Source organism: Rattus rattus, chromosome 3 (assembly GCF_011064425.1).
Source record: "Rattus rattus isolate New Zealand chromosome 3, Rrattus_CSIRO_v1, whole genome shotgun sequence".
NCBI classification, from domain to species: Eukaryota; Metazoa; Chordata; class Mammalia; order Rodentia; family Muridae; genus Rattus; species Rattus rattus.
This window is the reverse complement of record NC_046156.1, coordinates 46,544,255-46,569,186: the sequence shown is the minus strand read 5'-3', so window position 1 is coordinate 46,569,186 and position 24,932 is coordinate 46,544,255. Positions and strand designations below refer to the sequence as shown.

General features: G+C 34.6%; 1 pseudogene; it reads left to right on the top strand.

Moving 5' to 3' along the window:
• Window positions 1-7,443: 7,443 nt before the first annotated feature.
• Window positions 7,444-15,832, top strand: LOC116895353 (annotated as a pseudogene).
• The last annotated feature ends 9,100 nt before the right edge of the window (window positions 15,833-24,932 follow it).

Here is a 24,932-nt window from a genome sequence, read left to right as displayed (position 1 = left end):
TGGGAAAATTATGAACTTTCACAGGACCAGGCTTCTTCTCTCATTGATTTCTGACAATCCTATCCTCTGCTTTATATGTGGCTATAGGCATGGGTCACTCCATGTGCACTCTTGGTTGATGGTTTTATTCTAGGAACTCTCTCTGGGAGGAGGGTCTGGTTAGTTGATATTGTTATTCTTCCTATGGTTGCAAACCCCTTCAACTCATTCAATCTTTTCTCCTAATTCCTCCAGTGTACCTTCATGCACTTAGTTCAATGGTTGTGGTTGTCAGGTTCTGGCAGAGTCTCTCAGGGAGACAGTTATATCAAGGCTACTTTCAGCAAGCATTCTTGGCATCTGCGTAGTGTGCGGGTTAAGTGTCTATAAGGGGTTGGATCCCCATGCCTGTGATTTCTCGATGACCTTTCCTTCAACATCCCTGAGTTCTTTTTTTTTTTTTCTGAGCTGAGGACCAGAACCCCGGGCCTTGTGCTTGCTAGGCAAGCACTCTACCCCCCCAGAGTTAAATCCCCAACCCCAGAAGTTCTTTTATTGTTGAGAATAGTTTTTGGCTACCATTTTTTTTGTTTTGTTTGGTTTTTTGTTATTCCAAATGAAAATTACTCTTTGTAACTCAATTAAAATTTAATTGGAATTTTGATGGGAATTGCATTGAATCTGTAGATTACGTTCAACAAGATGGTCATTTTCTATATTAATACTGCCAATCCATGAGCATGGAAGATCTTCTCATCTTCCTCAATTTCTTTTCTTCAGAGACTTTGAAGTTCTTTTCATATGGATCTTTCAGTTACCTGGATAGAACCACAGCAAGGTATTTTACATTATATGTGACTATTGTGAAGAGGTATCCTTTGCCAAATATCTTTCTCAACTGTTATCCTGTTAGTAAAAAGGAATGCTACTGATTGGTTTGAGTTAATTTTATATTTAATACTTAACTGAAGTTGTTTATCAAGTTTAAGTTTTCTGATGGAATTTTGGTCTTTTTGTATATTATCATATCTGCAAATAGTGATATTTTAACTTCCTTCTCTCCAATTTTGTATCTCTTTGACCCCTTTTTATTGTCTAATTCCTCTACCTAGAACTTTGAGTACTGTATTGAATAGGTAGGGGAAATAGTAGTCAATTGTGTTGTCCTGATTTTAGTGAGATTTAGCTTCAAGTTTCTTCCATTTAGTTTGATGTTGGCTCCTGGTTTTCTGCTTGGTGAACTCACACACACACACACCGCATCTTGTACACACACACACACACACACACACACATGCGGTCACATATACACACAGACACACAAACTTAGACACACACAAACACACACAGACACACACACACAGACACACACACAGACACACACACACACACCATTCACATAGACATGGATAGATAGAACTGTTAGAATAGTAAGCAGGAAAACAGAAATCTCAGAAAGAAGCAGATCATAGAAGCAGCCAACTCTAAAAAGTCTTTTCAAGCAGAACCACGTCATTGGCCAGATCTTTTGACTTGACTTCGTTCTTTACTTTTCAAACATCCTTTTGTCAGAATCCTTTTTTTCAATTCAAGGCTGGTCCTTGTCAATAGTTTACCATATTTTGGATTTGTGATCTATTTGTTTTATTTTAAGTTCTTGAATTGCATCATTGAGTCATTTTATTTGTTGAATTTATGAATTTTACTGTAACTGTTTATGGTATAAAGTCCCTAAAATTTTTCATTAATTTACCTTGCATCCATAATTATACCAGAGAATGATTTGATTTACACTTGTTACGATTCACCAAAGATGGATATCGGGACCAAATAGTCTGCAAAGCAAGAGCATTTTATTCTGCAGAAATCCATACAGGGTCTCTTCTTACCAATGATGAGATCAAAAAAAGTGAGCTTGAGGGCTGATTTAAAGCACATAAGGAAATTCAGGGTAGGTGACCTTGTCTTAATCTGTTGGTTCTATCTCTAGAGACCTTCTGGAACCATTACTATAACACAGGGCTGAAAACTGTTGCTGAAATATGGAAACTATTGCTGACCATTTAAGTCATATCCTTCTTAGAACTCTTAGTATAGTTAGGTATGTTCCCTCCTGGGACAGAAATGAGAAAAATTCAGAATCGATGGAATAGTCATAACACTATCAAATTTGGAGTGACTAATTGGTAGCAGATCATTGTTATAACAGACAAAATTCAAAATTTGGTCAGATCATTGTTGAGTTTCAGTACTAATAACTTTCACAGAATTATCTAGAACAATCAATGCTAGTTATTAAGCAATTCATCTTGATTACCTGGGTACATGATGGTCCAAATCATTGTTTCTTCATAAAAATGTGAAATCTTTAGCATGGGCATTTTCACATTTCTTTAGAATATTTGTGTCAATGCTGTATAAGCATTATACCTCATCAATGCATGTATATCTTCGAACAGTATTATCCTCATACGTAAATTTCCATTTGCAATTTAATGAAAGAAAATAAATCATTTAATTAGCTAATGCATTTTATTTTGTTTTATTTTGTGTCATCCCTTAAATCTGTTTATTTGTAATTAGAGACAGAAGAATGAGTCCACAGATGGCATGAGATATGGGCATAACTAGAAGGAATGTGAGGGGAGGACAGATGGAAATGGGATATAGTATGAGTAAAAAGAATATATATTTTATATTAAAAAAGTTAGTTTCTTACATAGTGTATCATAAATTCTTAGATTTGAATAAAATTATACTGTTTCATCTTATGAAATCTTCAGTCTAACTTATTAACTACATGAAATGACTACAGTACAGTTAAAAAATCTTCTCTTTGCAGTGAAGTGCAGAAAATATTGTCAATATGAGAATGTGTGTGTGTGTGTGTGTGTGTGTGTGTGTGTGTTTTATGTATCTGTGTGCTTATATTTCACAACAAATGTGTGGATACTAAAGGTATAACCCATAGATATCAATTCCTTCCATCCGTAATCTGACTACACAGACTCAGGTATGCAGGCATGGATGAGCAGGTCTTCCCAAATGGGCTATAGCCATCTCTCAGTTTGTGTTTTAAATTTTCAATCTCTACAAGTTAAGATGTTAACAAGTTCTTTATACATTATTCTGAAAGGAGAAGCTATTTGATTCTTTAAAAGTTTTACATGTGATGTTTTCCATTTTATTTTAGAATGCTGGTATAGAGGTAAACATGAAGAAATGAAAAAAACAATACTTTTCATTTCAAAGAAATAATTGTATTTATTTATTTTTATTTATATTTGAATACTAATAATTTTAAATTATTCCAGGAACTATTTGAAAAATTATTTTTTATATTTATATGCCAAATGTTAGAAAGCAACTGTAGAGTGTTCACTGAAAGTTCTTCCCCCAACCTCCCTCTACTTTGCCTCTAAGAGGATTTCTGGCATCCTCCATTCCTAGTATATCAAGTCTCTACAGGACTAGGCATTTTTTTCCCCTCAAGCCAGATAAGACATTCCTATGATACAGCAGGCGAATGCTCCTTTTTTGGTGGCTCAGTTTCTGAAAGAACTTCAAGGGTTCAGAATAGATGGCACTCCTTGGTCTTTCTATGGGGTTGTCATCCTCAATTTCTGCAATCATTTATCTAACTCTTCCATAATGTGCCAACCTAAGTTCCAATGTTATTGTATCTGCATCTATGTTGACACTGCTGATGGAGCCTCTTAGGGATAGACAAGCAAGGCTTCTCTCTTAAACACAACACAGCGTCCAGTAATATTATGAGGTGAGAGAGTACTCAGTATAAGCTGGATCCCCAACTTGTTCTCAGTAATTCGCCATTATGTCAGTGTGTGCTCCATTTTTCTCTGTGCATTTATTTTTTTTTTTCCTTTTCTTTTTTTTTTTTTTTTTCGGAGCTGGGGACCGAACCCAGGGCCTTGCGCTTGCTAGGCAAGCGCTCTACCCCTGAGCTAAATCCCCAACCCCTTCTCTCTGCACTTATTTTAGACAGGAACAACTTTGGGTTAAAAATTTTTTAGGTAGGTTGGTGTGCCAATCCTTCTACTGGAGTTCCTGTCTGACTACTGAAAGTGTTCTCTTCTGGGTTCTCTATATCCCCACTGGTCAGCACTTTGGCAAAGATCACCCACATTGAGTCCTGGGATCCTCCCCCATCCCAAGTTCTGAAATATCTAGGGTTCCTTCTACTCCACTCCCCTGATGATGCATATTTCCATTTTTTTCCTGACCCTCTGAGTCTCTCCTCCTGACCCCCAACATAATCACTGATTAAAAACTACTAGATGTTCCTTTTCAGAAGAACAGGACAAAAGTAACTGAGATTTGTCTATGTCAGACCCATATATGTGTGTTAGAGATCCTAGAATCAAAGAAAATAGAACTTTCCCGATAGAGAGAAATGAAAGAAGAGTAAAGGACGGCAAAGAGAAAGTAGGAGGAGAGACAGAGAAGAAAGAAGGAATATTTGGAAGAAGCATGCAGCACAATGGCAAGCAGGAGATCTTATCCTTATTTTCTCCCTCTGCATTCACAGACATTCTTTGAAACTGAGAATATATTTAGGCTGTGGAGAGTACAGAGGCTGATGTCAGACTTTCAACATGTTTACATTGAAAGGGGAAAGAGAGCATGAGTTTAAAACAGTATGACTTGGACAAACTGGGAAGATGCCAGTATAGTGATAATAATATTATGACAACTAAATACACTGAAATTCAGTGAAACCATGCACTAAGATAATGCTTTTCTTTTCAGTCACCTGTGTAAGCAAGATAACAACTCTTGGAAATGCAATTTACATTTCCTTGTTCTAGCATCTTATCAGTAGATAAGGTACTTTCAGAGAGGTGACTTTAAAGTGTAGTTAAATTAACCCTAGAGGTGATCCTCAGGATTCTGTTTGGTTTGACATTTAGGAGGTACATCGTTGTAAACACATGATAAAGGTCAGTGAAAATAGAAGCCATAAGTTTGAGAGAAAAGAGGAGTGAGTAGTTAGACTAGGGAGGAGGTGAGGAAAGGATGAAATCTTATATTTATATCATAATCTAGAATTCAAATTCAAAAATAAAATTTAAATATTTTAGATTGAGACTGAAATAAAATATAGACGTTTTATTCTTCAACCCATGCTCTGGATTATTATCTCTAGCTTTTCTGTAATCAGGCCAATGTCACCCACTATCTAGTACAAATTCTCATGTGATTTGACTACATAGACACTGCCAAATAGTCTTACGTCGTGAACAGCAGCCTTCTTGCTTACTTTTAAAATAGGTTTTCATAATGAAAAATTTATCTGTATTATTTATTTACTAATTCTTTGTTATTATTTTGTATCATATGCTAAATTCTGTGAAATGTATCATTTTTTCATTAAATCACTTTCTGGGACCTTCTCAGTTTTCAAGATACAGGTATTAAAAATGATGATATAGTCAATATTCATTGGCCTCTACTTGTTAAATGTCAAGGGCTGACATCTGTGGTATTCATAGTCCCCTATAATTTAATAGTGCATATTTTGTATGCCAAAACTAAAACTCCCAATATTTTGTTAAAGTAACCTTATCCAGGCAGGCTCTTTCTTCTTATGGTGTGTGTGTGTGTGTGTGTGTGTGTGTGTGTGTGTGTGTGTGTGTGTGTGTGTCTGTGTGACTATGTGTGATTTGCTTCTATATTTATGTACACATATATCTGTGTGTATGCTCACTTGTGCAAGGAGGGAGTCAATAGTCTCTTTCATTGTTCTCCATTCTGTTCATCTCAGATTCTTTCAGTGAACCTAAAGTTTGCATTTTGATTCATCTTGTAGATGAGGTTGCTTTAAGATACTCTAGCCTTAGACTTTAGTTTTTGGATTAAGGACAATTTTAACCATGCAAATAATTACATGGGTGATGAGAATTCATAATCATGTACCTCAATCACTTTCTCATTGCAGAATATAAATATCTATTTATATCCACTGTGTAAATATGTTTTTATGGTTTCATGCATTTTGTAGTAACTGCAATGCCTCAAATTACTGTAATAATAATTCCTGTTTCACTTTCTAGACTATCTTACTGGACATTCACAAACTTTTAAGGACAGTTCCATACTCCTGTTCACAATACAAAGTACCTGAATTTTCTTTGTGTTCTTTTTTCTGAATTTCCAAAGCTATGATCCCTAGAGTCAGTCTCCTCCTAGTCTGTTGCTCTTTTCCTTATCTCAGATCCCATCAAATACTATTCTCTCCCCTAATGTCCTCTTTTTCCTCTCTCCCGTACTATCAACTTTTACTTCCTGATTCCCCTATCTACCCTCATATTAGCTTTGATATCTTAATCCAAAAAATGAATATAATTAATATACCATAAAAGCACTTAGCAGACATTCTTCCATAGCAAAATGCAGGAAATGCAGGAATGGCTGTCTTCACATTGAAGGAAGTGAAAACTGGTAACTGTTTAATCCACGTGTCAAAATGTCCAAGTAGTCTTCCTTTTTCCATAACGTATTGGATTGGTCTTATATAGTAACTGGTCTTTACTGCACATAAGATGGCCCAAGAGTTAAGGTTCGATGTTAGCAAAAGATGCCAGCAAGTGTGATAGATACAGTCATAGGGATAGCTGTAACATATGGACTTAGTAGAAGTCATAAATATTTCTAGTTAAGAAGTACAAGCTATCACTCAGACATCCTTGTATGTGACTGGGACTTCTGGAGGGTGCTTCTACTTTTAGCATTTATGTTCCATTCAAATTAGCATAATCATGTGATCTCTTATATGTATATGAAGGTACTAACATTTTGAGTTATTCATTCCATTATCTTCAGATCTTGTTATCTTCAAATCTTTATATGCAGCCTAAGAATCCATTGTAGGGAAGATATTGCTCAAATACAAAGTGGCTGGAATTATGTTTTTGTTCTTTATTTGAATACAATATCTTGTTTCATAGCTCGGTTTTTTTCCTTACACTCCAAATCTTCATTCCTTCACCATTCCTGTTTTTTTTTTCCTATTTTAGGTGGATTCTACAGTTTTGAAAAGTTTCTTAAAATAATATAACTATCTAAATAACTAAAATTTGAGTAGCAGATACAAAATGAACTCGATAGATTATAACATTTTTCTATTTAGAACAGGAATAGAACAATTATTTTAAACATGACCCTAGGTATTTTCATCTCCATCATTTATTTCCTTGATTAGAGAAAGGCATGCGAAGTTAGATGTACAGTAGTCAAATAATGATGGCCTCAAAGGACTTTGGGTCTTATTCCATGAGAGTTTCTAAATGCACATCACCTGTTCACACCCTCAGAGTAAACATTTTAGATATGAAAAAAGAGCTTATTCTCTAAATATTTATTCATAAATATTGACTTGATAAACTGTACCTTTCTCAGAATATAAATAGGCACAAGAAGGAGCAATGACAACTTCAAAGCAAAATGAAGTTCGTTCTGCTGCTTTCCCTCATTGGGTTCTGCTGGGCTCAATATGACCCACACACTACAGATGGGAGGACTGCTATTGTCCACCTGTTTGAGTGGCGTTGGGTTGATATTACTGCAAGGAATGTGCGATACTTAGCTCCTAAGGGATTTGGAGGGTGCAGGTAAGATAGCCTCACAAATTAAATGCAGAGCTTACTATGCTCACATAGCATTCTATTCAGGACTAGTGACATTAGAGCACAACTTCATTTCACTAATAACTTTTCTGAGAAATGAAAAGGTTTGATAGTTGTGGCACCTATTTACTTTTGTATTCTATATCCTTATCAGGAGCACACCTGAAATGTTTTTTTCTATAATTTATGGTGATTGTTAATCAACAAAAGTGAGCATTTATAGTTTGAGAAATACTGTCAGATTACTGATAGCACTCTATCAAATTTAGGTATGTGTAATAAGCCATAATCTCATAGTAATTATAACTTTTATTTGTAGGTTTCTCCACCCAATGAAAATATTATAATTAATAACCCATCCAGGCCTTGGTGGGAAAGATATCAACCCATTAGCTACAAAATTTGCTCAAGGTCTGGAAATGAAAATGAATTCAAAGACATGGTGACGAGGTGCAACAATGTTGGTGTAAGTGAAGACATATTTTCTTTAAATTTATTATTTATGAAACTATTTTTCTTCAGTGTCTAGTTATTTTGTTTAAACAGGTTATTTATTTATGACATGTAAATACATTCTATCAGTCTTTATACACACCAGAAGAGGGCCCCAAGACATTACTGTTGGTCGTGAGCCACCATGTCATTGCTGGAATTTGAACTCAGGAACTCTGGGAGAGCATTCAGTGATGTTAACCACTGAACCATCTCTCTCCAGCCATTAAAGATGTTTTAAATATTTAAATATTAATTTACTTTACTTTTTAAGTGTTATTAAAAAATCTTATTGTCAGGTTTAGAAATTCTTGACTATGTACATTTGAGTATAAAAATAATAGCACACATATTGGAAACTTTGTATTTTAAAATTATTAAATATTAAAAACCTTCCTACAGTATGCATGGGCATTGATTTTTTGGGTGGTAATTATATTTTGTTCTATAATTTAGAGACATGTACCTTCCCTCTGGTCTTTAGCTATATAGATGTCTAAAGACATGCATAGATGAAGCTCAGTTTGCTCCTTCTATCCCTGTAAAATGTTAAGCACAATAGTCTCTCAGATTTATACCATATCTTATATCCTCAATCATTGAACTTTTGTTTCTAGTCATGGTAGTTCTGTTACTCCCTCCTTAAGATCTCAATATTCTTCTTCACAAAGTGTGACTAAAATGGATCTTATTTCACATTAGTTTCCTTTCACCCTGACTCATGTTTGTAAAGTGATTATACAGAGCAGCAGATTTTATGTTTGGAGGTTTGATGTGAATATTGTAATGACACCATAGAGTTTTCTGTCTCACTGTAGTATGCACTTTTCTTTCTTAGGTCAGGATTTATGTGGATGCTGTCATTAATCACATGTGGTGAGGCAATGGTGCAGGAACAATCCAGTACCTGTGGAAGTTACTACAATGCTAATAACAGGGAATTCCCATCAGTTCCCTACTCTGCTTGGGATTTTAACGATAATAAATGTAATAGAAATATTAAAAACTACAATGATGCCTGTGAGGTAATGAAGAAAATGGTGTGGAATAAAAACTGTCGATGCTTGAATAGAAAGAAATTCATGAATATCACTGAACTTTTCATTTAGATTCCATAGGAAAAACCTTTATTAAGAGAGAATGCTGAAAACACAGAAAGGCAAAATGACCTGCAGTTTTCTTTCATTATTTTAAGGATACATTAAAGTCCATGATAAACTCAGGAATGTTTTCTTGAAAATTTGACTGTAAAATTTAAAACCTTGACTTATCACTTATATAAACATGACAAAATGAAAAATATTAGAAATACAAATCATACATAGAAACAATCTTCAAACACAGTTAAAGTCTCAATTTTGTAGTGATGGACATAACATAAGCAAGTTATTGTCTTTGATATTTTCGAGCAAAGTAAAATGAAGGAAAAAGTGGGAAGAAAAAAGGAAATGGTGAGAAACATGTGAAAAGAAAGAGGAAGAAAGGAAAGAGAGGAAGAGACAGAGAGACAGGAGAAAGAGAGAGAGAGGAAGAGTGGAAGCATGAGACAGAAATGAATGGCAGGAGAAATGAAGACAGAGAGACAGAGACAGAGACAGAGACAGAAGGGAAGGAGGATCACAAAGTAGAATGAACAGACTAAATTTATAAATATTGTAATCTCTGATATTCTTTATAGTTACAGGTAATTTTCGAGTCTGTGTCCACAATAGAATATCAGTACATTCCAGATCTTCACCAAAATCCATATAAAATTTGCTATTGATAAATATGTGATTGACTGAATGGGGAAATGTATTTTAAGGAGAAACAGACTTTTATAAATGAATCACGCTTTGCACAACAGGTCAGAAACTGTCGTTTGTCTGGCCTTCTGGATCTTGCACTGGAAAAAGATTATGTTCGTACCAAGGTGGCTGAGTATATGAACCGTCTCATTGACATTGGTGTAGCAGGGTTCAGACTTGATGCTTCTAAACACATGTGGCCTGGAGACATAAAGGCAGTTTTGGACAAACTTCATAATCTAAATACAAAATGGTTCTCCCAAGGAAGCAGACCTTTCATTTATCAAGAGGTAAAACACTATACAGGTTTTAAAATAATTTGATATTATACTTTAATTACAATGTTTCCTTTTGTCTTTTTACCTCCAAATTCTTCCATGTATCATTCCATATTTTCTGTCATTTTCCTGTCTTGATTTATTTACTCTTATTATATGTACTTGTGCACAGGCATGTACAAATATTTATATATTTGCATATGTCCTTAAACACATAAAACAAACACATACATATTTCCTAAATATAACTGATGTAGTTCACAGTGCTTCATATGTAAGCGATTCACTTTAGTTATTGTTCCCCATATGCATGTGTTGTCAGGGTTGACTTGGTTCTGAACAACCAACTCTGTTTTTCCCATGGGAAAACTCCCTGTTCTAGACTTCCTTAGTTTTCTGTAGTTTTGTTCATAGGGTTTAAGGTCCCATGGGATTTTCTTTAAATATGTCCATTTTGTAAACCAGATAATTGATAGCATATTTCTCTGCGAATGTAATTAAATATGCAGTTTAATAGCTCAGTCACATGTAGACTTACCATTCTGCCATTAAAAAAACGAGTCTTGTTAATCAGAAAGAGCACATTTAATTATATGTCACATCATGTTTCAAGGCAGTGCTAACTTCATTAATCCATCTCTCATATTCAAAGTTATCATTTTAGAAGAAACAGAAATCATAATATTTAATGTCCAAAGCCAATATTCTGATTTAAGTTTTGTTTCATACTCTCAGAGATGTAGCTGTTTAAGGTAAAGAGATGAAGCCTTTTGTAAGGCACCTTTTCACTTGAAGTGAACTGAGGATGACACCTTTTTATTTCTAAGTTCCTGAGAATGTTAATGAGCACTTCTAATGTTAACAAGATAGCAAGAGTTAACTTATTGTGAACTAGTGAACTTCTGGAAGTCAGCCTGGAGAATAAAAATTATTCTATTGTAATTTGGTTCATTATTTGCTTTCTTGGAATACTGTGACATATGGTTTATGAATAAAATCAGAATATTTCTGTATACAAAAAGTCATTAATAACATTTAATAACGAATTATTTTCAATAGTTCTAAATAATATTATCTTTCAGTAATATGATTTAAAGATACACTTAAAATGACACTTGCTCCAATGTCTCTTGTAGGTCATTGATCTTGGTGGTGAGGCAGTTAAAGGTAGTGAGTACTTTGGAAATGGCCGTGTTACAGAATTCAAGTTTGGTGCAAAACTTGGCACAGTTGTCCGCAAGTGGGAAGGACAGAAGATGTCTTATCTAAAGTAAATATTTGCCATTGCATCATCAGTTCTATCATATATCTGTTGTCACTTGGCATCCATAAGATATGCTTTCAAATATTCTATTTTAAGTTGTTGATTATCTGTTAGTCTTATTGTTCTCTAAATCTTAATGAATCATGATTTTCATTGGGTATATCAATCACCTGATATCAAGGAACTCCAAAGTACTACTTAGTGTATTTGCCTGGATGCAGTAAGTCCATCAAATTATAAGAATTATTACTCATGGCCTACTAAAAATGTTAATATCCCAAGAATAAATATATTTAAAAGTGATCTTGATAATGTGACCACAGTATGGAATTTCTTTATGCTACACTAGAGAATTAATTGAAAATTTCAAAGTTTGTAATTGACAGTTACAAATTTATTTCCATTCTATGTTATATAATATGGATGTCTTAATTCTCAAGTCCATAATATTAAAATAAAATTAAAAATTCTAAAAAAATGAAAACTGAAGCTTATAGAGTAAGACCTAAAAGTCGTTACAATTTCCATGTATTTTATCATGAAAAATTATGTATGTGCACACATCTAGATATGAAAGACTTCTTATGAAACAGTCATTTATTAATATAAGAAGGGTGCCATATGTTATGTTATGGTAATCATTGGAAAAGAAAAATATCCTTTTTTTAAAATGCAGGAACTGGGGAGAAGGTTGGGGTTTTGTGCCTTCTAACAGAGCCCTTGTGTTTGTGGACAACCATGACAATCAGCGAGGACATGGTGCTGGAGGAGCATCCATACTGACTTTCTGGGATGCTAGGTAGGACTACGTTCACTGCTGCTGGGGGGGGCTGCATTTAGTGAGAATAATGTATTATTTACTTCTGCTGTAATATTCTTTTTCAACTTTCAGAATGTATAAAATGGCAGTTGGATTTATGTTGGCTCATCCTTATGGCTTCACAAGAGTAATGTCAAGTTATCGTTGGTCAAGAAATTTCCAGAATGGAAAAGTAAGTCTTGGAATTGTCTGAAGCATATTTTCATCTAGAAAAAAGTGGTTCTGGTTCAACTTCATGTATTGTTATGGTACATGGTGCTTATTATGAAGGATTTGTTCACTACATTTTTCTAATGTGAGGAAATTGAAAAAAATACCTGGTAGTGAAAAACATATTTGAAATGTAACAAAATACAGAGAGAAACAGTTATACCTGTTAAAAGCCACGACTCTTAGAGTTGACATGTGATTATGGCTATTGATACTAAAGGAAATTCACATTTTTTCTACCCTTAGTACAATCAAATTTGTCATATAAAGTAGATTTTTTCCCTTGTGGAATGAGAAGGTAGCTTATTTAATGGTAATGAATGAAATTATAATAGATATGATCTTATGAGAATCTCAGAGTAGTGATTTTCCTGAATGAATCCATGCATGACTTTATTTGCAATATGTGCTTGTTTTTTATATGTGTAAGCTTAAGTAATTCTGTAATTGAACTAAACAATTAGACAATCAGGTATCTAAGTGGCTATGTGAAGTTTTCTTTTATGATGGGACAGTCTAGTGTTGTAGCACATATCCAATATAAAATACAAACATCATTTCTTTATATAATATTTTTCATTTCCTTTGAAGGTAAGAGTTCCCTTGTTCTGTTTTTAAGTTTATTTTATGAATAGGTTTCATGAGTATAATGAGATATTTTCCTAGAAACATATGTAAATATTTTGCCTTCATAAGATTCTTATTTACTCTTGGGTATCATAAAAAAGCCAGAATGTTTTTTAGTATATTCTAAAGCAGAGATGTAATTAATCAAATATTATTAACTTAGAAAGTATTTCACCAAAAAGCATTTTGATATATGTTCTTTACTTAGAATTGAACTACATATATCATCTCTGAATAAACTGAGGCATCTATATATTTATATATATTTCTCAGGTAGTAACTGATGTCTGTTCTTTAAACCTAGTTTTCCTGAATATTTAGCTTTCTCACTTTAGTCACATTGAAGAGCTTATAGTGATAAGAACATAGGATGTTTACAAATTGTTTCTGATGTTGCTAATATGTTTGGAAAGCCTGGGTTTGAACAGAAGGTAAGACTTCACTGAAGGCCTGTTATAAAGATTGAAGAATTTAAAAAAAACTTACACACTGCAGACACAGTGGAGTGGTTTGGTTTTCTGTAGTGTCACGAGTCAGGCTGCTACAAGCATTCAGTGATCTGATTTTTCCTATAATGAAGGATGTGAATGACTGGATGGGACCACCTAATAACAATGGAGCAACAAAGGAAGTGACCATTAATCCAGACACCACTTGTGGCAATGGCTGGGTCTGTGAACATAGATGGCGTCAAATAAGGTGGGAACGTCCCCTTCAGTCCTTATGTAATAAGGAAGTTGTTTAATCTTTTATTTTCAACTGTTGGATTAAAGGGTACCAGCCCAGCATTTCACCTGATTCTGTGCTTTTAGGAACATGGTTGCCTTCAGGAATGTAGTCAATGGTCAGCCTTTTTCAAACTGGTGGGATAATGGCAGCAACCAAGTGGCTTTTGGCAGAGGAAACAGAGGATTCATTATCTTTAACAATGATGACTGGTAAGTGGATATGGATTAGCAAAGGGTTGTATAATATTAGACTCCAAGATAATTCTTTTCTTTTCCTGTTCTTTTATATTTTTCATATGCAATAATTTTTGACAATAAATTTAAGCTCCAAGTTAATATTCCTTACACACACACAAAAAAAACGGTATTTGCTTTCCTAGTGTTCTTCTATTAATACAATTTTGATATTGTATTACTGACACTGACAATAACATGTATTCATATATACAGGCTAATTTAAAACATTTTAATGCATATAGATTGTAAATACATATCACCATTAAAATGTGCAATGCAAGTACTAGAGTACTTTTCCCATTACCTATGATTATTATTTATACATTAATCCGTTATGCTCATACAAAGTCTTCCATTATCTAGCAGCATGTTCTATGTATTTTAAAAATATTTGAGCACTTGCATTTGGTGTATGAATTGGTTGAAGCAGTTGCTTCCTGTGGCTTTAAAACATTCCTCCTTTTGCTTTCACCTGGGCTACTTCTACTTGATCAACCTTTTATGACTCCCTCACCTTTAGTACTCTTCAGTCAGATACCAGGAGTGGTGCTTGTTACTGTGAGAGAGGAAGCACCATATTGCTGTGAGTTTGAAGACATCTTGACCTGCATAGCGATTTCATTACAGTCATGGCTGGATGTTTAGGCAGACCCTGTCTCACAAACAAAACAAATCAAAAATGCTTTCAACCTCAACGAATCTCTTTGGGAGTCAGTGATCAATCTCAACTCATAGATTTCTATCTCATCAAAAGTCTTTTTTTTTTACAAATCATGTTTTATTGACAACAAGAAATTAATTGAAATTCATAATATTTTTAACTAACAGTTCACTTGGAATGATATTTTAGAACTAGAATCATTTCATGCAAATTCTTTTCTTAAAGAAACTTGGATGTATCCTTATAAATGCTAGATTAATTAAACATAGCTCTATATTTAATTCTAGAAATATTTCTAGTTAACATCACGTAATCTAATGATATTTGAAGAATGAATGCTCGCCAAGGCTCCAACTGCATATGTAGGAGAGAATAGCCTTGTTGTTGCACAAGTGGAAGGGAAAGCCCTTGGTCATGCCAAGGTTGGACCCCAGTGCAAGGAAATATGGGGAGGCTATTAGCAGGTTGTATGGGGGAATATCCGTATGGGGTAGGGGTGGGGAGGGAATGGGGCTTATGGACAGAAACCAGGAATGGAATAACCTTTGAAATGTAAGCAATTAAGTATATAATTATAAATTAAAAAAATTAATCAGAATTTAAACTGGCAGAGGACTGTCTGGAAACAACGAGAGTCCTCACAGTAGGACTTTAGTGCTGAGCTTCTCTGCAGTTTCTGTGTTTCTCTGTCTGGTCACTAAAGGCAATGAAACAAATAATAATGACTTTAGTATAGAGAATTTGCTTGCTCCAGCTGACACTGTCTTGGTAATGGGATTATGTACTGAGCTCTGGGTTCTACTGTTCCATAGCACACGGTTGGGGCACTTATTGTTCTGTGGATAATACATAATTGATCGTCCTGCATGTTTCTGGGTTGCATTCCAATTAACTACTAATTGTTTTTCCCCAGGGCTTTGTCAACCACTCTACAGACTGGTCTTCCTGCTGGCACATATTGTGATGTCATTTCAGGAGATAAAGTCAATGGCAATTGCACAGGACTTAAAGTAAATGTTGGCAGTGATGGCAAAGCTCACTTCTCTATTAGTAACTCTGCTGAAGACCCATTCATTGCAATCCATGCCGACTCAAAGTTGTAAGAGTCAAATTAAAGATATGAAAAAGCACATCAATTGAGTCAGTGTCTTTTTCATGAGATCCATATTATATTTAATTTCTATTTTATTTCTTTATTAATATGCTTAGTGTTGTATATTGCAAGCTTATATTATCTCTAGATTTTATGTCCTGATGGTAAAAACAATAATCAATAAGTTGATTATTCTGAACTCATAAAATACTCATAGAATCATCACATAACTACATGTAAGAGTAACAGAATGTCTAAATGTTTTTCTAGAATATTCTCAGATATCTGAAAGTTAAACAAAACAAAATGTACAATTTTTGCACTGTTTCCAACTGCAAATACAACCTTTCCTGACAGATATCTAGTAAAACATATCAATTAGAACTTATATTTACTATGTATCCAGTCCTTTTTATACTTCCCACATAATTTTGGAGTGGTGGTATCCATTTGGACTGTGAAACTCATCTGAGGCATCGCTGGTAAAAAATAGTAGTTCTCCTCCTAACAGATCTTTTCCCCTACATTTCTAAATCAGAAAAATTTGGCAGGCACTATGTACTTTTGATATAACAATAGTATGTTGTGTCCCAGTTATTATAATTTTAAATACCGTAAACTCATGGGCACAACTAAAGATCCTCTATGAATTGTGTTAATATTCAGTTCACAAAGTTATTAGGTATCCCTGTAGCTAATAAGCCATTATTGGAGGAGGCAAATAAATACTTTATTACTTAAATAATAAATACAGAATTTACCTCATTCTTTTTGTCCTTCTTCATCTCTCCCCTTGCTTCCTTTTGGAATCATTGCTTCTTTCTCTTAAATGATAATATTAATCTATACCCATAAATAAGTGCCTTAATAAATGAGTATTTTTCTCATACACACAGAAACACACATATGTTGTTTAACAACATATATACATGTTACATATATGTGATTAAACATATATGTTCATATATATGATTAATAAACATCTATATATACATACAATATATATTCCTACATACCTAACTACAACATGATATATATATATACATATATGTTTATATGTATGTATTTATAACGTTCTGCTAATCTTACATGTTTTCATATTTGTATATGTATTACCACTATTTAACTGTTTGAAGGCTTTCTCTCCAAGAAAGTAATGGTATTTTCTTCTGGAATATTAGTCAAACATCTTGAGCCTATGAATTGTAGAGAACATGCTATGGACATTTTACTATACCAGTTTTATTCAAAATTATTTATAACTAGTTATTCTTATACACAAATTTATCCAAATCTCACTTCCCATTAAAGGAGCTTTTCCCCCCAACGCTATAGAAATATATGCAGAAAGAATCTCAACTGGTCAAAGAACATAGAAAAACTAATTGTTCTGTGTTCAGCTATAATTCATACCTCTACAACACTGGGCCTGCATCTTCGGCTCCAGGAAGATCACACAATAAGAAGCAGAAAGATTTTTAAGAGGCAGAGTACTAGAATGCCTTGTACAAGATTATGGCTTCTTGAAATGGCATTGAAGTTAAAATTTGATACCTCAAAATTATCATTGCATACTTAAGATGTAAACAGGTACATCATGAATAGGTATACTAAGGTGGGAGGAGAAATATCATAGGATCCCACCCTTATTTTGGGTACTAGAGGAAATTAATGAGTGCTCAGAGAGGGGAGTTAAAATTTTCCCTGGATTGATCACTTTTTCTTAATGTAGTACCAAGTGGTCAGGTCACAAATCATACACAACCTGAAGTTCCTTTATTTGGGAGGAAGATACATTTGTGTGAGTGTACAGCCATCTATGAGTACCCAGAAGACCTTGCTTAAATGAAATAAAATCAAATAAAATAAATAAGTTTAGTAGGTTAATTTCAAATATATCATTGATACTTTGGATTTAAATCTCCTGTCTTATATATAGAAGATGAAGTTTTCTCATATTTTTCCTATTGCCTCCTCACTCATTTGTGTACTCCTTGATTTACAGAATTTTTTCCTATAATGAAGTCATGAACATGGCTGAGTTAATTAATCTTCAATAGAAATAGAGCACAAGGTCTGGAGAGATGGCTCAGCCGTTAAAGGCTAGGCTCACAACCAAAGAAATAGAGCACAAGATGTGTATGCCTGGGCATATAGTAGCATATATATATAGTGCACATATTTTTACCTTGTGGATATTTGCCATGCTTGTTTCCATAGTGGATTCACCAGTTTGCAATATCTTTCTTAACTCATTTTCATATACATATTTATAATAAAATTAGAACAATGACACAAACACACATATATTTGTATGATTAAATAACACTCTACAACTCCCCTGTGTGAGTGTGTGTGTGTGTGTTTATGAAATTATAATTAAAACAGTCCGTTTATATATGGCTACTTCTACATGTATGACTTTATTCATAAACACGTTTTGTTTTTGTTTTTAATTCACCAATTGCAGTCAGTGCTGGCACATGTGAAAGGTTTTTTTCACAGGTCTCACAATTTTTCAGCTTCTCTTGTTTTCCTTTACAAGTTGAGGTCCATTTCTACCCATGTTCACATGTCTTTAATATTATACATTGTGTGTACTGTTTAGGCAGCTATTTTGTTGAGCTATCATATTTGCAGATTTTTTTTTCTTTCTAGGTAAAACTTCACAGCAGACTTTCTACATCACTGTCTAACAACCTTTCCTCTCCCTCTTCAATAATGTCCTCTGCAGGAAATGATAGCATTGTGTTGCAGGTATATCAAATGTACATTGGCACCACAGAATCACATATTCTATGTCATTTGTCAAGTACAGATTTCTAGGACTTTCTGTTTGTCACAAAGGGACATTTATTTGATGAAAGAATAATTTTTATTTATCTATGGGGAATAACTGTAAATATTTAGAACACATTTGTTGGTTTAGTAAACTGATGGTATATTCTTCTCTAAGATTTGTGACCCCATGACACTTTCTGAGATCAGATTTTTATACAGGGTTTGATTTCCCTCCTTTGAGTAGTGATTCAATCCAATTAGAGAGCTGTTGCATTTTTAATTTTCATATATATTCTTTTATCTATTTTAATATTCCAGACTTCTTCCACGTGGTCTGCCCCATAACTACTCCCCTTCATATACTCCAACCCCCATCTCCAAGAGGATGCCCCTGGCCCCTTAAGTCCATCCTAAAAGGATTTCTATTCCCTGGAAAATCAAGTCTCTAGAAGATTATATACAACTTCTCTCACTGAGGCAAGTCCAGGGAATCTTCTGCTGCATATGTATCAGGGGGAGGGGGAGCTTCCTGTCAGCTGGTATATGCTGTCAGATTGGTGGCTCAGGGTCTGAGATATCCTAAAGGTCCAGGTAAGTTGAGATGCTGGTCTTCTCATGGGGCACCCTCCTCCTCAGCTTCTTCCAGCTTTTCCCCAATTCAACTACAGATGTCCTCAGATTCTGTCCATTGGTTGAGTCCTAATAACTCCATCTAACTCTTTCAACTGCTTGTTCAGCTTCTCTTTGGGCAGCTGAACAAGGCCCCTGTACACAAACTCACCATAGCATCAGTAGCAAGCCACGAGTCTCCCCTTGAGCTGGATTCCAATTTGGGCCTGACAATGGACCTCCTGTCTCTAAGGCTCTTCTCCATTTTTGTCCTTGTAGTTCCTTCAGACAGGAACAATTCTGTCTCAGAGCCTTTGACTGTGGGATTGGAAACCCCTCCCTCATTCAGGGTACTCCCTTTCTCTGCCCCCTGTGACTGCTTTTGTCTCCCTACCAAGTGGAATTGTAGCATACTCACATGGGGCCTTTGGCTTGTTAACATGCTTGATTCTTGTGGGTTGTGTCCTGGGCATGATGTTATTTTTTGGATAGTATCTGCTCATTAATAAGTATAAACCACACATATCTTTTTGGGTCTGAGTTACCATACTCAGTATGATATTTTTAAATACCACCCATTTGCCTGCAAAACTCATGATATCCTCTTTTTAATGCATGAGTAATATTACATTGGGCAAATGAACCATAATTTTGGTATCCATTTTTCAGTTGTGGAACATCTGGGTTGTTTCCAGTTTCTGTATATAAATAAGTCCTCTATGAACATAGTGGAACACTTGTCCCTGTGGTAGTCATATTTTTAGTATATATTGAAGAGTGATTTACCTGGGTCTTTAGGTAGATATAATTCCAATATTCAGAGGCACCTCGATATTGATTTCCAGAGTGCTTGTATGAGGTTGCAATCAAACGAGAAATTGAGGTGTGTGCCTCTTTCTCCACATTCTCCACAAAGGTGCTGTTACCTGAGTTTTTGATATTAGCCATTCTGATTGGTGTAGGGGGAATCTCAGGTTTGTTTTGATTTTGAATTCCCTGATCACTAAGGACTTTGAATATTTCTTCAAGTGTTTCTCAGGCATTTAGGATTTCTCTGTTGTGAATTCTGTTTAGTTTTATACCCTACTTTATGATTGGGTTGTTTGGTATTGTGGAGGTTAGCTTCCGGCTTATTAATATATATTGAATACTAGCCTTCTATCAGATATGGACTTAGTGATGATTGGTTTCCCAGTCTGTAGATTGCTGATTTGTTTTAATGACTATATCCTTTGCATTACAGAAGCTTTCCTCTTTCATGAGTCCCATTCATCAATTTGTGATCTTAAAGCCTGAATCATTGGAGTACATTTTAGGAAATTTCCACCTATTCCAATGAGTTTGAGACTCTTTTCCACATATGGAACACAATGAAAACAGCGCTAAGAACAAAGTTCACAGTACTAAGTGAACTCATAAGGAAATTGGAGAGATAGTCTACTAGAAACTTAACAACACACCTGAAAGCCCTAAAACAAAAGAATCAAACACACCCAAGGAAAGAGTCAAACTCCGGACTGAAATTAAGCAAATAGAATCAGAGAACAATACAAAGAATTAACAAAACCAGTAACTGGTTCTTTGAGAAAATCTCCATGATTGAGAAAACCCTAGCCAAATAACTAAAGGTCCTAGAGACTGTATTCATATGAACAAAAACAGATAGTAAATACCAAAGTCAAATCAAGAGCAGAAATTATCCCAATAAGCCCATATCCTATAAAGAAATAGATAAAGTCATTGAAATCCTCCAAAGCAAAGAAAGCCCTCAGCCAGATGACTTTAGTGAAAAATTCTTCCTTACCTTCAAAGTACAGCTAATTCCAACACTCCTCAAACCATTTTATAAAAGAGAAATAGAGAGAGCACTACCTAATTTATTTTAAGGTATACATTTACTCTGATAAGTAAATCACACAGAGAATGAACAAAGAAAGAGAAAGAGAACAAATCCAAGAACATATCTAAATGATCATTCACTGTGGTCAAGTAGGCCGCATTCAAGTGTTTCAAGGTTGGTTCAATAAATGAAAACCCATTAAAGTAATACAATATATGAACAAGTACAAAGAAAAAAATCACAAGATTATCTCGTTAGACACTAAAAATCATTTGAAAACCACTTGAGAAAACACAACACTCCTTCATGTTAAAAGTATTAGACAGATCAGGAAAACAAGGACCATATCTAAACATAATAAAAGCAAAATACAACAAACCGACAGACAATATTAAATAAGGATATACTTGAATCAATTCCATTAAAATCAGAAGACAATAATGTCCACTCTCTCCATATATATTCACTATAGAACTTAACGTTCTAGCCAGAGCAAATAGACTACAAACTGAATACAAATTGCTAAAGAAGAAGTAAAGGTATAGCTATTTGCAGATAATATGATAGTATACATAACCCCAAAAATTCTACCAGAGAACTTCAAGAGTCAATAACTTACACAAAGTAACTGGATATAAAATTAATTCGAACAAATCAATAGCTTTCCTTTAATAAATGGCAAGCAGACTGAGAAAGTAATTAAGGAAAAAAGTCCCTACGCAATAGTTATGTATAATATAAAATATGTTTGCATAACTGTAACCAAAAACAAATGATATATTTTTAAGACAAGATCTTCAAGTCTCTTAATAAAGAAATCAGAGAAGACCTCAGAAAATAGAATGCTATCCAATGCTCACAGATTGGTAGAATTAAGGCAGTAATACTGGCCATCCTACCAAAAGCAGTCTCATATTCTATACTATTTAAATCCAAATCCCCAAATAATTTTTCAAAGATATGATTCTCAAATTTACCTGGAACAAACACCACCTAAAATGGTGAAAACAGTTTTCACAATAAGTGAAGTTCTGAGGAATGACCAACCCTGACCTCAAGGTATACTACAGAGCAATAACAGTATGGTATTGTTACAGAGAAAAATAGTTTGATAAATGGAATAGAAATGAAGACCCAGAAATAAAACCACATACTTATTAATACTTAATCTTTGACAGAGTAGCCAAAAAATGGAAAAAAGAAAGCATCTTCAATGAATGGTGCTATTCTAACTGGCAGTCTGCAGTAGAAAAATGAAAATAGATTCATATTTGTCACCTTACACAAAGCTCTATTTGAAGTGGAAAACAGACCTTATCACAAAATGAGATACACTGAATCTAATAAATGAGAAAGTAGGAAAGAGACTCAAACTCATGGACACAGGTGGAACTTTTCTAGACAGTATTCAAATGCTTCATTCTCTAAGTGCAAGAATTGATAAATGAGACCTCATGAAACTGGAAAGCTTCTGTAAGGCAAGGAACAGTGTCTAGAGAATAATTCAGCAACCTACAGATTGGGAAAAAACCTTCATGAACACCATATATGATAGACGGCTAATATCCAAGTATATTAAGATCTCAAGAAGCTCCACAAAAACAAGCAACCCAATCAAAATATGGGGTATAGAACTAAACAGAATTTACAGCAGAGAAATCTCAAATGGGTGAGAAGCACTTACAGAAATGTTCAAGTCTTAGTGATCAGTGAAATGCAAATCAAAATAAACCTAAGATTCCACCTTATACCACACAGAATAGCAAAGATAAAAAACTCAGGTGACACCACAAGTTGGAGAGAATGTGGAGAAAAAGGAGCGTTTCTTTATTGCTGGTGGGATAGTTAACTGGCACAATCATTCTTGAAATAAATCTTGAGGTACCTCAGAAAATTGGAAATAGACCAGGCAAACCAATCTTGTGCTCAATTTCGTGTGGTCCTCTATTCTCATAGAAGTCTTCTCAGTGATAGCCAGAAGCTAGAAACCTTCCACATGTCCCACAACTGAATAATGGATAGAGAATATGTGGTTCATTTATACAATGAAATACTAACCAGCTTTTAAAAACAAGGACATCATGCGTTTTCCAGGCAAATGGATGGAACTAGGAATTATCATCTTGAGTGAAGTATCTCAGACCTAAAAGACATGCATGGTATGTAATTACTAATAGGCAGATATTAGTCAAAATTGCAGAGAATACACAGGGTACAATCTATAGAACTCAACAAGGTCAACATGTCAAAAGGCTCATGTGAATGTGCTTGAATCCCTACTCAGGGGGAGAAGAAAGCAGAGAGCAGATGGTTGTAGAAATCTGGATTTAAAAGGGAAGTGGAAAGGGCAGCGGAAAAGGAAATATGATCAGTTATTGGGAGAGGGGCAGGAATTAATCTCCAGAAGCCAGCAGAATGAATTAAAATATAAAACTTGGGAGGTAGGAGATTGGAGATGGGAGATGGTAGGGGCACCCTCTAGTTTCTATCAGAGACCTGGGAAGTGAGAGAATCTCAGGACTCAAAGGGAAGGACCTTAGATGAAATGTCCAACAGTGGGGCATGGGTACATGTAGAATCCACCCCCAATAGAAATACAGGTATTAAGTGGACAGATGGGGTTGCAGCATCAACTCTGTCAATAACATTGTCTTAGAATTATTCCTGTATAAAATAGCTGCAAGAACAAAAATGGAAAAGAGCCTTAGGGAAGACGTCCATTGATAGGTCCTCACTGGGACAAATCTCAAGGGGAGTGTCCAAGCCTGACACTATTACTGATGTGATATATGTACAGAAAGGAGGCTAGCATGGCTGACTTCCAGGGTGCCCAACAAACGACTGGCTGAGACAGAAGAAGATACTTACAGGTAACCAATATCTGAAGTTGTAGACGTCTATCATTGATTTACAGAAGGACTAGAAGAAGTTGATGAGGAAGACAATGCCATAGCATTGTATTAACAAACCTGAACCTTCAAGATCTATCAAACAGTTACCTACCAACTAGCCAGCATATACTAGCTCCTTGGATGCCTGGTTTGGCTTCAGTGAGAAATGATACTCCTAACCCATGAGAGACATGATTTCCCAAAGAATGGGAAGGCCTGAAATTACAGGCTTCTCTGTGGGTGGGTAGACCTCCTCTTCAAGACAGGGAGAAGGAACTGTCCAAGGATCAAAGGGAGGGGATAACTACAAGACAGTAAATGTAAGGTTAAAATTAATTTAAAAAATTAATGACTTTGGAAATAGAACTAATCATTCATACAAAATTCCATTCACTATTAGATTAAGAAAAATTTATAATTTTAATTACCTAATGTATTTTATTTTGTTTATTTTTAAGTCATCTATTAGAAGCGTGTTTTGTTGTAATTGGAGATTACAAAATTCTGAATGGAAGGAGATGTAACTAGAAGGAACTTGAGGGAGGACAGATCAAAATCAAGACATAGTATGTCAGTAAAGAATCTATTTATAATAAAAGGAAAAACTTAGTTTCTTATATAGATTTATCATAAATTTTTAGGATTGAAGGAAGTTATCCTGCTTCATATCTTATGAAATCTTCAGTGTATATTGTTAACTATATTAAGCTTCCATAGTAGAGTAAAAGAATGTTTTCTCTTTGCATTAAATACAGAAGAATATATAATTTTAATTTCCTAATGTATTTTAGGGAAAGCGAACTGTGTTCACTTCTTCTGTCAGGCCTGTGATACTATTTGGCTTATGTACATACAGAGCCTGTGCATGTAGTCACAGCCTCTGGTGCAAGTGTAAACTTGTACAACCACTTTGAAAATCACTTTGGCAGTTTCATAAAAGTTAGGAATAATTCTAAAGTAAAACCCAGTTATACTACCCCTGGGCATTA